The sequence below is a fragment of the Sciurus vulgaris genome, assembly GCF_902686455.1.
Source record: "Sciurus vulgaris genome assembly, chromosome: 7".
Taxonomy (NCBI): Eukaryota; Metazoa; Chordata; class Mammalia; order Rodentia; family Sciuridae; genus Sciurus; species Sciurus vulgaris.
In genome coordinates, this window is record NC_136467.1 from 74,779,663 (window position 1) to 74,791,826 (window position 12,164).

Here is a 12,164-nt window from a genome sequence, read left to right on the forward strand (position 1 = left end):
TTATCCTTAAAACAAATCAAACAAATTAGCTATAGATAACTGATTAAACAGCTTTACTTACCCTAAGAAGGATGTTACTATCTAATACAAGAAAGGTCTAAATACAAGAAAGGTCAAAATACTTCCTCCTTTATGCTTTATAAACTGCTGTAACTGCAGTTCCTTACCAGTTGTTTTGAATTTTTTCAGATTTCCATCTGTAATTTTTACATGACAATAAAAATTTTCAATTTTTCCCAACTTGTTCTTATTTAATTTTAATTTTATCTTATGGTGTTGGGAATTGAATCCAGGGCCTTGTGCATGGGAGGCAAGCTCTTTACCAACTGAACTATATCCCCAGCCCCTGATTTTATTTTATTTTAAAAATATGTATTTTAGTTCTAGGTGACACAATACCTTTATTTTACTTTTATGTGGTGCTGAGGATTGAACTCAAGGTCTCATGTGTGCTAGGTGAGTGCTCTACCACTGAGCCACAACCCCAGCCCCCTTTTTATTTTTGACTCTTGCAAATGAAGAGATGAAAATTCATTTAAAGCACTTGGTACACTTAAATATAATCTTATTTACATACATTTTTCCTGTGTACATGCAGTGATACTAAATGCAATCAAGCATTATCATGTTGTGCATTTTCCACATGTGTTTTTATCTCTCTTAAAAATACCTTAGTTGCCAAGCATGGTGACCTGCACCCGTAATCCCAGCTATTTCGTAGGTTAAGGCAGGATGATGATCTTGAATCTGAGGCTAACTTGGACAACATCCTAAGAGTTTTTTTTTTTTTTTTTTTTTTTTTTTAAACCATTTTAAGTAAAAAAGGACAAAGCAGGAGGCATTATGCTACCTTATATGAAAACATACTACAAAACTGTTATAATCAAAACAGCATGATATTGGCATAAAAACAGACACACAAAGAAGTGGTACAAAATAGAGAGCTTAGAAGTAAACCCAGCATCTGCACCTTTTTGATAAAGATGCTAAAAACATGCATTGGAGAAGGGACTTATCATAAAGGTGTTGGGGAAATTGGATATCTACATGGAGAAAAATGAAGCTAGACGTCCATTCCTTACTATTTACAAAGAACAACTCAAAAGTTGTAAGGAATTGAATGTAAGACCTGAAACTATGATATTATTAGGAAGAAACATGGGAAATACTTCAGGACACTGGATTGGGCAAGGGTTTTTTGGACATGACCTTAAAATCAGAAGAAAAAAAAGCAAAAAATAAATAAATGGGATTACATCAAATGGAAAAGCTTCTAAAAAGGAAAGGAAACAGTCAACAGATCACAGAAACAACTTACAGAATGGGAAAAAATATTTACAATGTGTACATCTGACAAGGGGTTGATATCCATAGTATATAAGGAACTCCCAAAACTTAATAGCAAAAAAGCCCAATTTAAAAAATAGGCAACAGATCTAAATAGACATTTCTCAAAAGAGGACACACAAATGACTGACAGATAGTGAAATAATTGTGAACATCTCTAATCAGAAGAAGAGTACAAATCAGGGGCTGGAGTTGTAGCTCTAGTAGATTGCTTGCCTTACATGTGTGAGAGACTGGGTTTGATTCTCAGCATCACATAAAAATAAAAAAATAAATAAAGCTATTGTGTCCATCTACAACTAATATACATATGTAACTAATACATATATATATGAAGAATGCAAATCAAAACCATAATCAGATATCACCTCATTTAATAAGGATGCCTGATAACAAGAAGACTAAAGAGAACAAGTGCTGGCTATGGTATGGAGAAAAGGGAACCCTCGTACACTACTGGGAGGGTGTTTATTAGTATAGTCATTGTGGAAAACAGTATGAAGACTCCTCACAAAACTAAGAGTAGAACTAGTTTGGATAAACAAAATGTGGTAAGTGTACACAACAGAATACTATTCAGCCATAAAAACTATGAATTTCTGTCATTTCTGAAAACATGGATGGAACTGGAGATGATTTGTAAAGTGTAAGAAGCTGAGCCCAGAAGTCCAAATTTGACATGATCTCACTCATATGTGAAATGTAAAAAGTAGATCTCATAGAAGTTTAGAGTAGAACAGTGGTTACTAAAGCCTGGGAATAGTAGGGCAGTAGGAGAGGAATGGGGAAAAGTTGATCAATGGGTACTAAGGTATATTAGGAAGAAGCAGCTTTGGGGTTCTGTTGCATAGTATGGTGACTAGATAACAGTTATGTTCTGTACATTTTCAAAAGATAGAAGAAAGAATTTTGAAACTAAATGATAAATGTTTGAGGAGATAAGTATGTTTAACTTGACTTAAACATGTAATATATACATATATCTAACATTGCGTGATGCCCATTAATGTTATACTTTTAATGTTTTTTATTGTATCAGTGAAACCCCTAGATATGCTATTAGCTCATTCCTAAATTTAAAATAAATGGAGGATCTTTATAGTAAAATGTTTATGATAGAATACGTTAAAAGTAAACTTTTCTTGGACTGGGAATATAGCTCAGTTGGTAGAGTGCGTAAGTTGCATGCACAAGGCCCTGGGTTCAATCCCCAGAACCACATACACACACACAAAAAAGTAAACTTTTCTCAAATTTCTTGTGGATTAGGTCTTTCCCTTTCAGTAAGATATTGTTTTGAAAATATTCATTGTTTGAGTAGCAATTACATGAAAACATGAAAAAGATGTAGCTTGTTTTAAACAAAGTTTCTAATTTCTGACAAATTTTCAGTGATCACTGTTTGGACAACTTATTTGGATCTGCCAAATAAAATATTTTGATGTGTGCCAATAAAGTTTTGGGAGGAGAATAAATTTGCATAATTAAAAACAGAAAACTTAAGACATGTTTATGCCCTTAAATAGGTAAAAATTTAATTGTGGTATTAAAATGAGAAGAGGAGAGAACATTATGAAGTATAATTGTACATAAATGACATGATACGTACTGGAAGAATGGAGGAGGTCTCGGTGGGAGGATGTCAGCCAAGGACAAGAAGGAAGTCCTGAGGTTTAAAAAGCCTCAGTAGGACTGATTTTACTGATAATTGGCTATGAACCGGGAATCTCTGTAAGTTCCGAGCACTTGGCAGTCAGGTGCTTAGGCTAGAGGAAGAACATTGTTGTACTAGTTGCTGCTTTTAAACCCTTTATTTACATTTTGAAGAGTATCAGAGTTTGCTGAACCAAGCGTCTCTGACTTTTTGACTATTAAGTCAACTCACATTTTGTCATTGACTTGTTCTTAGGAAACTGAAAGATGGGAGGTCCTCATTTCAATCTTTTAAAAAATTAGGGTCACCAAGTGCTGAGTTAGTGGGTTTTAGCCCAGTGGCTTTTGAGACATTAAAAGAGTTGTTTTTGAAATTGAATATAGAGTATGGTGAGAATATTTTCCATAGTTATACAGAAGGAAGGGCAGTGAACACTTTGTGTAACAGTTGCTGTGGTAGTGGATGGAGAGGTGCTTCACCAAAGGTGATGTCCCAGAAAGTGAAGCTTGGGAGACATCACCAAGGGACCTTCCTAGCCGGAGGCACTGGAAGACCCTATATCAGTTATCTCCCAGTTATCCGCCCAGCACTTTCTCATTTTTAGTTATAATTCAGGGAGTATTAGATGAACCTTTTTTGGGATTTAGTGAAAGCTTTGACTAAAGGTAGATTACATTAGCATTTATTTATTTTGAAATTTCATAATAGTGAATTTCAAAAGTTGTATAATAATTTGAAAATTAGAAAACTGATTGGAACTTACTTATGATGATGCTTAGTTTTTTTTTTTTTTTTTTTTTTTTTTTTTTTTTTTTTTTTTTCCCCCTCCATTTTTTCTTTTTACCTGCCTTGGCTCTTTTTATCTTAGTTAGGATCAAAACAAGAACTGTCTCCCCCTGCTCCAACTCCAGTAATAAAAACAGGTTTGCTCTATCACTGAGCTACATCCCATCCTTTTTTATTTTTTAATTTTAAAACAGGGATCTCACTAAATTGCTTCAAGCTTGAGATTCTCCTGCCTCAACCTCCTGAGTAGCTAGGATTACAGACAAGAACATTTCTAAGAAAGGAAAAATTGAATGTAACTTTTGGACAGATTCTTCAGTGGAAGCCCCTTTTTTCATGTGTTTTAATAAATTCTAATTTCTTTTGACATCTGCTTTCTGACTTTGCTATTTTCTTTTGCAGTTTGAGTGTTAAGGGTGACTAGAGGCTATTTAATATAACTGGATTTCTTGTTAAACTACTAGTTCTTATTTATTCAAACTTGACTGGGGCCCAACATGCTGCATTTTTTACAAGCTCCCATGTAATGCCAGTGCTATTGGTCCAGGGAACACACATTATGTAGCAAGACTTTACTTCATTTTCTCAGCATGAGGATATCAGAGCTGGAAAGACCAAATGGTTTGCTCCCGTCTTATACCTAATCTGTAATGGTGGACTTTTAATTTATAATGTTAGAAAAGTCATCTCTCACAGCATAAAGAAGTATTTAAAAACTCAGCTCTCTACCTTATTAAATGGTAATTCATGATTAAGCTAAACTTTTATTATCTTTAAGATACATCTCTTTAAGATTTTTCTCTTCTGTTCTTATCTTTTGAGGATTTGAAGAAATAGAAACAAATGGATACATTGATTTATTTGTATATGCTGTTCCCAATTATTATCTTAGAGTCTTTACATTTTGGACTTTAGGCAACTGCTAAGAAATTTAAGTGAACCTAAGAGAAGCTAAAATATCTATATTATATTAAAATGTAGTTTTTGATGCAGAAACTTCTTGCTGCGATAGGGTAAGTCATTGTGGGTGTGTGCGCACACATGTGCATGTAAAGTGCTAGTTTATTCTTTGTTTTTAGACATTTAGGGATGGAGGAGGTGATATAATGAGATGGTTTATGTCTGTGGTAGTGCCTATATGAATACTTTTCGCTTTTGTATTTGAATCTAACCTGTTTTTTTCTTGTGCCTTCAGTGCTGTTATTGCAAGGGTAGAGTTGGGTTATATATATGTGTGTGAGCATATGCCACTTGGATGAAATAGGACTGCAAGGACCATTCTAGCCCATGAGGATTCCATAATTCTCTAATTCTTTGTAGATTAATGGAAAGGAAGGCACATACTGTAACTCTCAGAAGTGGCAGTTAGCAAGATGCATGTCGTTGGTGGCAAATAAATTAAATCCCGATTTGACAGTTCTTTCACTAGTTAAAAGGTGTGCTTTGAAATTCCACTTGTACTTCTCCAGACTCTTTTAATTATTTGAATTTATAAACTTATAGACGGAAGGGTGACTTTATCAGTCAGTTTTTCTTGTTACAGTAATTGTTATTTTTTTGGGCGGATGGTTTGTAAGGTCCCAAACCCATGTAGATTTAATTATAATTTATGCTTTTACTAATTTTTATTTTATTGACAGATTATGGGCAAAGAACATGATGATTTTTCATGGATATAATAACCTTTGGATTTATTGTGTATATGTACCTTTTATTTCCATTATAAAAACTTATCAAAGCAATCATTTGACTTTTAGAGGTTTGGTTTAGCACAGTAAAAGACTGCTAAACAAAAACAAACAAAAACAAAAACATTAAAACCATGTAAATCATTTTCAACCTTCCAAGTAGAACTTAAATTAAATGAATCCTCTAATATTCTAGGTAAGATACTGCTTTTCTTAATTAGAAAAGTTGATTTCTACGCTACACACTTACCTCACTGTCTTATAACCCTAAGAATGAAACCTCACTAACATTGGCTCTTCTGAAAGGCATCTGTAGTATCCTGGCAGGCTGAATGTAGACTCTAAGCCAAAAACAGGGTCTGGGATATGTAATGTGACCATACACTTCAGTATCCAACCAGGACACTTTTGAAAGTGAAAGGATGCTGTTAATTACTTGAGAATAAAAAATCCTGGGCATGGTAGCACAGGTCTGTAGTTCCAGCTACTCAGGAAGCTGAGGTAGGAGGATTACTTGGGCCTAGGAGTTTGAGGCCAACCTGGCCATTACCACCTTCTCCCAAACAGTCTCCAAAACCCTAGTGATAAGGCAGTGTGGGAAACTACATTTCCCAGAATTCCCTACCCTGGAAATCAAGAAGTTTGTCTGGCACAAAGCACTCAGGACCTGTGGTTAGCAACATTTAAGGTAAATGGTCTAAGGCTGGAATCTGACATGAAGGTTTCCTCCTTTCATGGGACACTTCACCAGTTACAGGGCATAAGAGCTGAGGTGATATTTCAATGGATATTAAGCCTGGGATAGAGTGGGTCTCCACAAGAAGTCTAAGTTCCATAGGTGTGAAGCTGGTAAAGCCAGGCACCTGCCCTGTTTCTCCTGGGTTCTGCTTCTATCTCCCCACAGATGCTAGTTTTTGGGAGGAACCAGATGTTGTTCTCATTCAACTTCAACCAACTTGTACAGTCCATTCCATGGAGGAATGTCCCTTTTCCTGATCTGAATGTCCTTGTGTAGCAGCTGCCTGGTAAGGTGCTTCAAAGGCTTGGTGGCATTCTCAGGGCAGGTGGCCTTCTGGTTGAGGAGGGGTATTTGAGAGGTGTCTTGGGTGAGGGACTTGGGGTAAAAGTATTGCATTGTTTTGAAGTTATTGTGGATGGTACTACTATCTTCCCCAAGAGTATCTTCTAGATCTGGCTGGCTCCGAGCAGTCTTGAAGGGTGCAGTATTTATCGTGTGCTTCTTGCAGCTACCACTCCATTTGGTCTCGTAGTCCACAGTGTGGCAGCTGGAAAGTTGTATTTGCCATAAAGCTTATATCTATCATAGTTGACAATGCTATGTTGAGCCAAGGAACTAAATTGCCCTTTTGGTTGCTGTGCCCAGCAGCTCACAGTCACCACTTTCCCTTGTAACTTTTGGGCTGCTCCAGAGCACTTATTCTTTCAGTGAACTCTGGTGGAATTTTGTATGGCATTGTTGAGGAGGGTTCTTCTTCTGGTGGCCCTTCTTCTGGGAGTGAGTTGAGTGGTTCTTGATCTGTGGAACTCCACCAGCAAATCTACTTTAGCTGCAACAGAATTAGCCTTCTTTGAATGGGAAGGGTCAACCAAGACACTGCAGCTTTCTTGTCCAGGGACAACCCTGACCCACTGCTGGGTGCAGCTGTCTTTTTTTGAAAGGGAGGAATCTTCCAAGTGCCATTTTCCCCTTTCTTTGGAGGTTCTGAGTGCAACTGAGGCACCTTGCTAGGGGTCTTCTTCTTTCTTCTTTTTCTTTCTCCTTTTTCCTTTCTCCTCCTCCTCCTCCTCCTTCTTCATCATCATCATCATCATCATCATCATCATCACCAACATCATCATCATCAGAAAGCCTCTCTGTTCCAAGAGCTGTGCTTCTTAACAAATTTTCGATGCTTGGCATTTCTTTCTAATGCCTTTTTCAGGTGGAGAGCCCCCCAAATCCAGATTCAGGAGTATGGTAGACATGAGGACAGTGGATGATGAGAGAGCAGTTGGGAAGAGTGTCTCATGGATAGGAAGAGAATGAGGGACTCTCTCTCTGATGAATCACATTGTCCAACATGGGAAGGTCTGCAGAAAACCCTGGGGAAGAAAGTGATCCTGGTACCTGCACCCATAGGCCTCCAAAATGGGCCCTATTAGGAATGGAAGCATCCCTGGCCAGAGGCAGAAATCCAAGAGCCCCAGGATGGCAGGTGCTGGTTGGAATGTCTAGCGGGCGGCCCATGTGCCCCTGCAGTGTTATATGTATCATTCTAGTCAGTGAATGTCTTTTTTTTAATTTATAAAGAACAGAAGTTTATTTACTCAAAGTTCTAAAGGCTGGAAAGTGCAAGAGCCAGTATCTGGGGAGGGCCTTCTTGCTTCATCAAAACATGGCGGAGGGCAGCACATAGTAAGGCTGAAGGTAACATGTCAACTCAGATCTCTTCTCCCTCCCTCCCTCCCTTCTTTCCTCCCTCTTTTTGGTGCTAAGAATGAAACCCAGAAACTCATGCTTGCTGGGCAAGTGCTCTGCCTCTGAGCTATATCGCTAGTCCTTTTCTTCCGCCTCTTGTACGGCCACCAGCCTAATGATGGGAGCCTTACGCTGATGGCCTGATCTAATCCTAGTGATCTCCCGTAGGCCCCACCACTAGATGCCATCAACCTATGAACTTGAGAATTAAGTTTCCAACATGTGAACTTAGAGGACAGACTCAGACTCACCCAAGTGTATATACATGGCCACAGACCCCTTTGGAGACCTATGTTATGGGGGCCGCAATTTTTACTGTGTGCACTTGCTGTTACTGTGTGACACAGGTTCCTTTCTCCTGAGACTCAGATTCTCCTCCAGTCAGGGAATGAAACTGACTCAGGTCCAGAAACTGGTCAAGGAGTCATGACTATTTATTGTCAAGGAAATATTCATGATTTCTTCCTATTGTGTGGATTAGCACCTCAATAATTGCCCGTTTATCTTACCCGAAGAGAAACCATGTTTCATTGACCATCTCTGGAGTTCTCTGGCACTGGCACCCTTTCCTACCATTCTGAACTTGCCTCTCATTATAATTTTTGTGCCCATCTTGTTCTGGATCCTATCATCCCCACTGCTACCTTGGAGCCCAGAACTGCAGGCAGATCTACTACTGCAAGTCCTGGCCTGCAGAGGACAGCCACCATTGAGCTTTTGAGCAACACGGTTTCATTAGAGTTGTTACATTTACACAACACAGTTACATTTCCTATTGCTTTGACAAATGGAGTGTCCACTGGGCCCTTCTGTGGAACAGCCATCTAATGGAATTTTCTGGTTGTATATGGTATATCCATTCTAGCACATCCACTTGTATGAATCTTTTATTTTTTGTTGGGACCCGAACTTATCTGCTCCACCTCTTCTTACTATTGAAGAGGTTTTTTCACTGCCAGCTAACCATTTGGGTGATCTAGTTACAAAATCCCATTGTAGCAAGCACTCTGCAACTGAGCTATACATACCTCAGTCCGCCCTATGAGTCCTTGTTCCACCCTTTGTCTCAGTAGCTCTAGTATTTCTACTTCGCTTACTATGAGTTGTTGGTACCTCTAAACTTCTAAAGGCCATCTTAAAAGCACTATCTGTCAGGATGTTTGTGTTAGTTTTTTTTTTTTTTTAATTAAAATCTTTTTTATTTTTAGAGACTGCATTTTGATTCACTGTACACAAATGGGGTACAACTTTTCATTTCTATGGTTGTACACATTGTAGATTCATACCATTCATGTAATCATACATATACATAGGGTAATACTGTCTGTTTCATTCTACTATCTTTCTGTCCTCCACCCCTTCCACCCCTTTTTCCTCTACACCTTCCAAAGTTCCTTCATTCTTCTCTCCCCCCATCACCCCCTCCCCCCTTGTTATATATTGTCATGTACTTATCAGAGAAAATATTCGGCCTTTGGTTTTTTGGGCTTGACCTATTTCACTTAGCATGATATTTTCCAACGTCATCCATTTACCTGCAAATGCCATCATTTTATTCTTCTTTATGACTGAGTAATATTCCAATGTGTGTATATACCACAGTTTCTTTATCCATTCATCAACCAACTGAAGAACATCTAGGTTGGATCCACAATCTAGCTATTGTGAATTGAGCTGCTATGAACATCGATGTGGCTGCCTCACTGTAGTATGCTGATTTTAAGTTCTTTTGGTATAAACTGAGGAGTGGGATAGCTGGGTCAAATGGTAGGTCCATTCCAAGTTTTCTGAGGAGTCTCCGTACTGCTTTCCAGAGTGGCTGCACCAATCTGCAACTCCACCAGCAATGTATGAGTGTGCCTTTTTCTCCACAACCACGCCAGCACTTATTATTGCTTGCGTTCTTGATAATAGCTATTCTAATTGGAGTGAGATGAAATCTTAGGGTGGTTTCAATTTGCATTTCTCTAATTACTAGGGATGATGAGCACTTTTTCATATATTTGTTGATCACCTGTGTATCTTCTTCTGTGAAGTGTCTGCCCATTTCCTTAGCCCATTTATTGATTGGGTTGTTTGTATTTTGGGTGTAAAGTTTTTTAAGTTCTTTATAAACTTTGGAGATGAGTGCTCTATCTGAAGTGTGTGTGGAAAAGATTTTCTACCACTCTGTAGATTCTTTTTCACATTAATGATTGTTTCCTGTGCTGAGAAAAAACTTTTTAGTTTGAGTCTATCCCAATTATTGAGTCTTGCTTTTAGTTCTTGCACTGTGGGGGTCTTGTTAAGGAAGTCTGGTCCTAAGGCAATGTGATAGAGGTTCGGGCCTACTTTTTCTTCTATTTGGTGAAGGATCTGAGGTCTGATTCCTAGATCTTTGGTCCATTTTGAGTTGAGTTTTGTACAGGGTGAGAGATAGGGGTTTAATTTCATTTTACTACATATGGATTTCCAGTTTTCCCAGCACCATTTGTTGAAGAGGGTATCTTTTCTCCATTGTAAGTTTTTGGCACCTTTGTCTAGTATAAAATAACTGTACTTATGTGGGTATGTCTCCGTGTCTTCTATCCTGTACCATTGGTCTATCTGTCTATTTTGGTGCCAATACCATGTCGTTTTTGTTACTGTTGCTCTATAGTAGAGTTTAAGGTCTGATATTGTGATACCTCCTGCATCACTCTTCCTGCCCAGGATTGCTTTGGCTATTCTGTGTCTTTTGTTATTCCAGATGAATTTCATGATGGCTTTTTTCTGTTTCTATAAGAAATGTCATAGGGATTTTAATTGGAATTGCGTTAAATCTGTATAGCACCTTTCTGTTGTGGTCATTTTAATAATATTAGTTTTGCCTGTCCAAGAACATGGGAGATCTTTCCATCTTCTAAGGTGGTCTTAAAATTTCTTTCTTAAATGTTTTGTAGATTTTTTGGTAGAGATCTTTCTCATCTTTGGTTAGATTGATTCCCAAGTATTTTATTTTTTTGGAGGCTATTGCGAGTGGAGGTGTTTCCCTCATTTCCCTTTCAGATGTTTCATCGCTTATGTATAAAAATGCTTTAGATTTACGCATGTTGATTTTATATCCTGCTATTTTGCTGAAATCATTTATGAGGTCTAGAAGTTTTCTGGAGGAGTTTTTTGGATCCTCTAAATATAGAATCATGTCATCAGCAAATAGTGACAGCTTGAGTTCTTCTTTTCCTATTTGTATCTCTTTAATTTCTTTAGTTTGTCTAATTGCTCTGGCTAGTATTTGAAGGCCAGTGTTGAATAGAAGTGGTGAAAGAGGGCATCCCTGTCTTGTTCCAGTTTTTAAAGAGAATGCTTTCAGTTTTTTTTTCTTTAAGAATGATGTTGGCTGTGGGTTTAGCATAAATAACCTTTACAATATTGAGGCATGTTCCAAATATCCCTATTTTTTCGAGTGTTTTGAGCAGGAAGGGGTGTTGTGTTTTGTTGAATGCTTTTTCTACATCAATTGAAATAACCATATGATTCTCATCCTTAAGTCTATTGACATGATGGATTACATTTATTGATTTATGGATATAGAACCAACCTTGAATTCCCGAGATGAACCCCACTTGATCATGGTGCACTATCTTCTTAATATGTTTTTGGATGCGGTTTGCCAGGATTTTGTTAAGGATTTTTGTGTCCATATTCATCAAGGATATTGGTCTAAAATATTTTTCTTTGATATGTCTTTGTCTGATTTGGGTATGAGGGTGATATTAGCTTCATAGAATGAGTTGGTAGGGTTCCCTCCTTTTCTGTTTCCTGGAATACTTTGAGAAGTATTGGAATGCATTCTTCTTTGAAGGTCTTGTAGAACTCAGCTGAGAATCTGTCTGGTCCTGGGCTTTTCTTGGTTAGTAGACTTTTGATGGCTTCTTCTATTTCATTGCTTGAAATTGATCAGTTTAAATTGTGTATGTCCTCCTGGTTCAGTTTTGGATAATCATATGTCTCTAGAAATTTGTCAATGTCTTTGGTATGTTCTATTTTGTTGGAGTATAGATTTTCAAAGTAGCTTCTCATTATGTTACATATTTCAGTGGTGTCTTTCATGATACTTCCTTTTTCATCATGAATTTTAGTAATTTGAGTTTTTCTCTCCTCTTTGTTAGTGTGGCTAAGGGTTTGTCTATTTTGTTTACTTTTTCAAAAGAACCAACCTTTTGTTTTGTCAATTTTTTGAATTGTTTCT

General features: G+C 37.6%; 1 protein-coding gene and 1 pseudogene across 3 annotated transcripts in view; one reads left to right on the top strand and one right to left on the bottom strand.

The window, feature by feature from the left end:
* Positions 1–12,164, top strand: part of RNGTT (RNA guanylyltransferase and 5'-phosphatase) — a 344,105-nt gene that overhangs the window by 88,013 nt on the left and 243,928 nt on the right. The window lies entirely within an intron of this gene.
* On the bottom strand, positions 4,601–8,492 carry LOC306666919 (interferon-stimulated 20 kDa exonuclease-like 2; annotated as a pseudogene). Its single transcript has 2 exons — positions 8,464–8,492; positions 4,601–7,287 (listed from the first exon to the last, which is right to left on the bottom strand). The product of its transcript is annotated as an interferon-stimulated 20 kDa exonuclease-like 2 (transcript).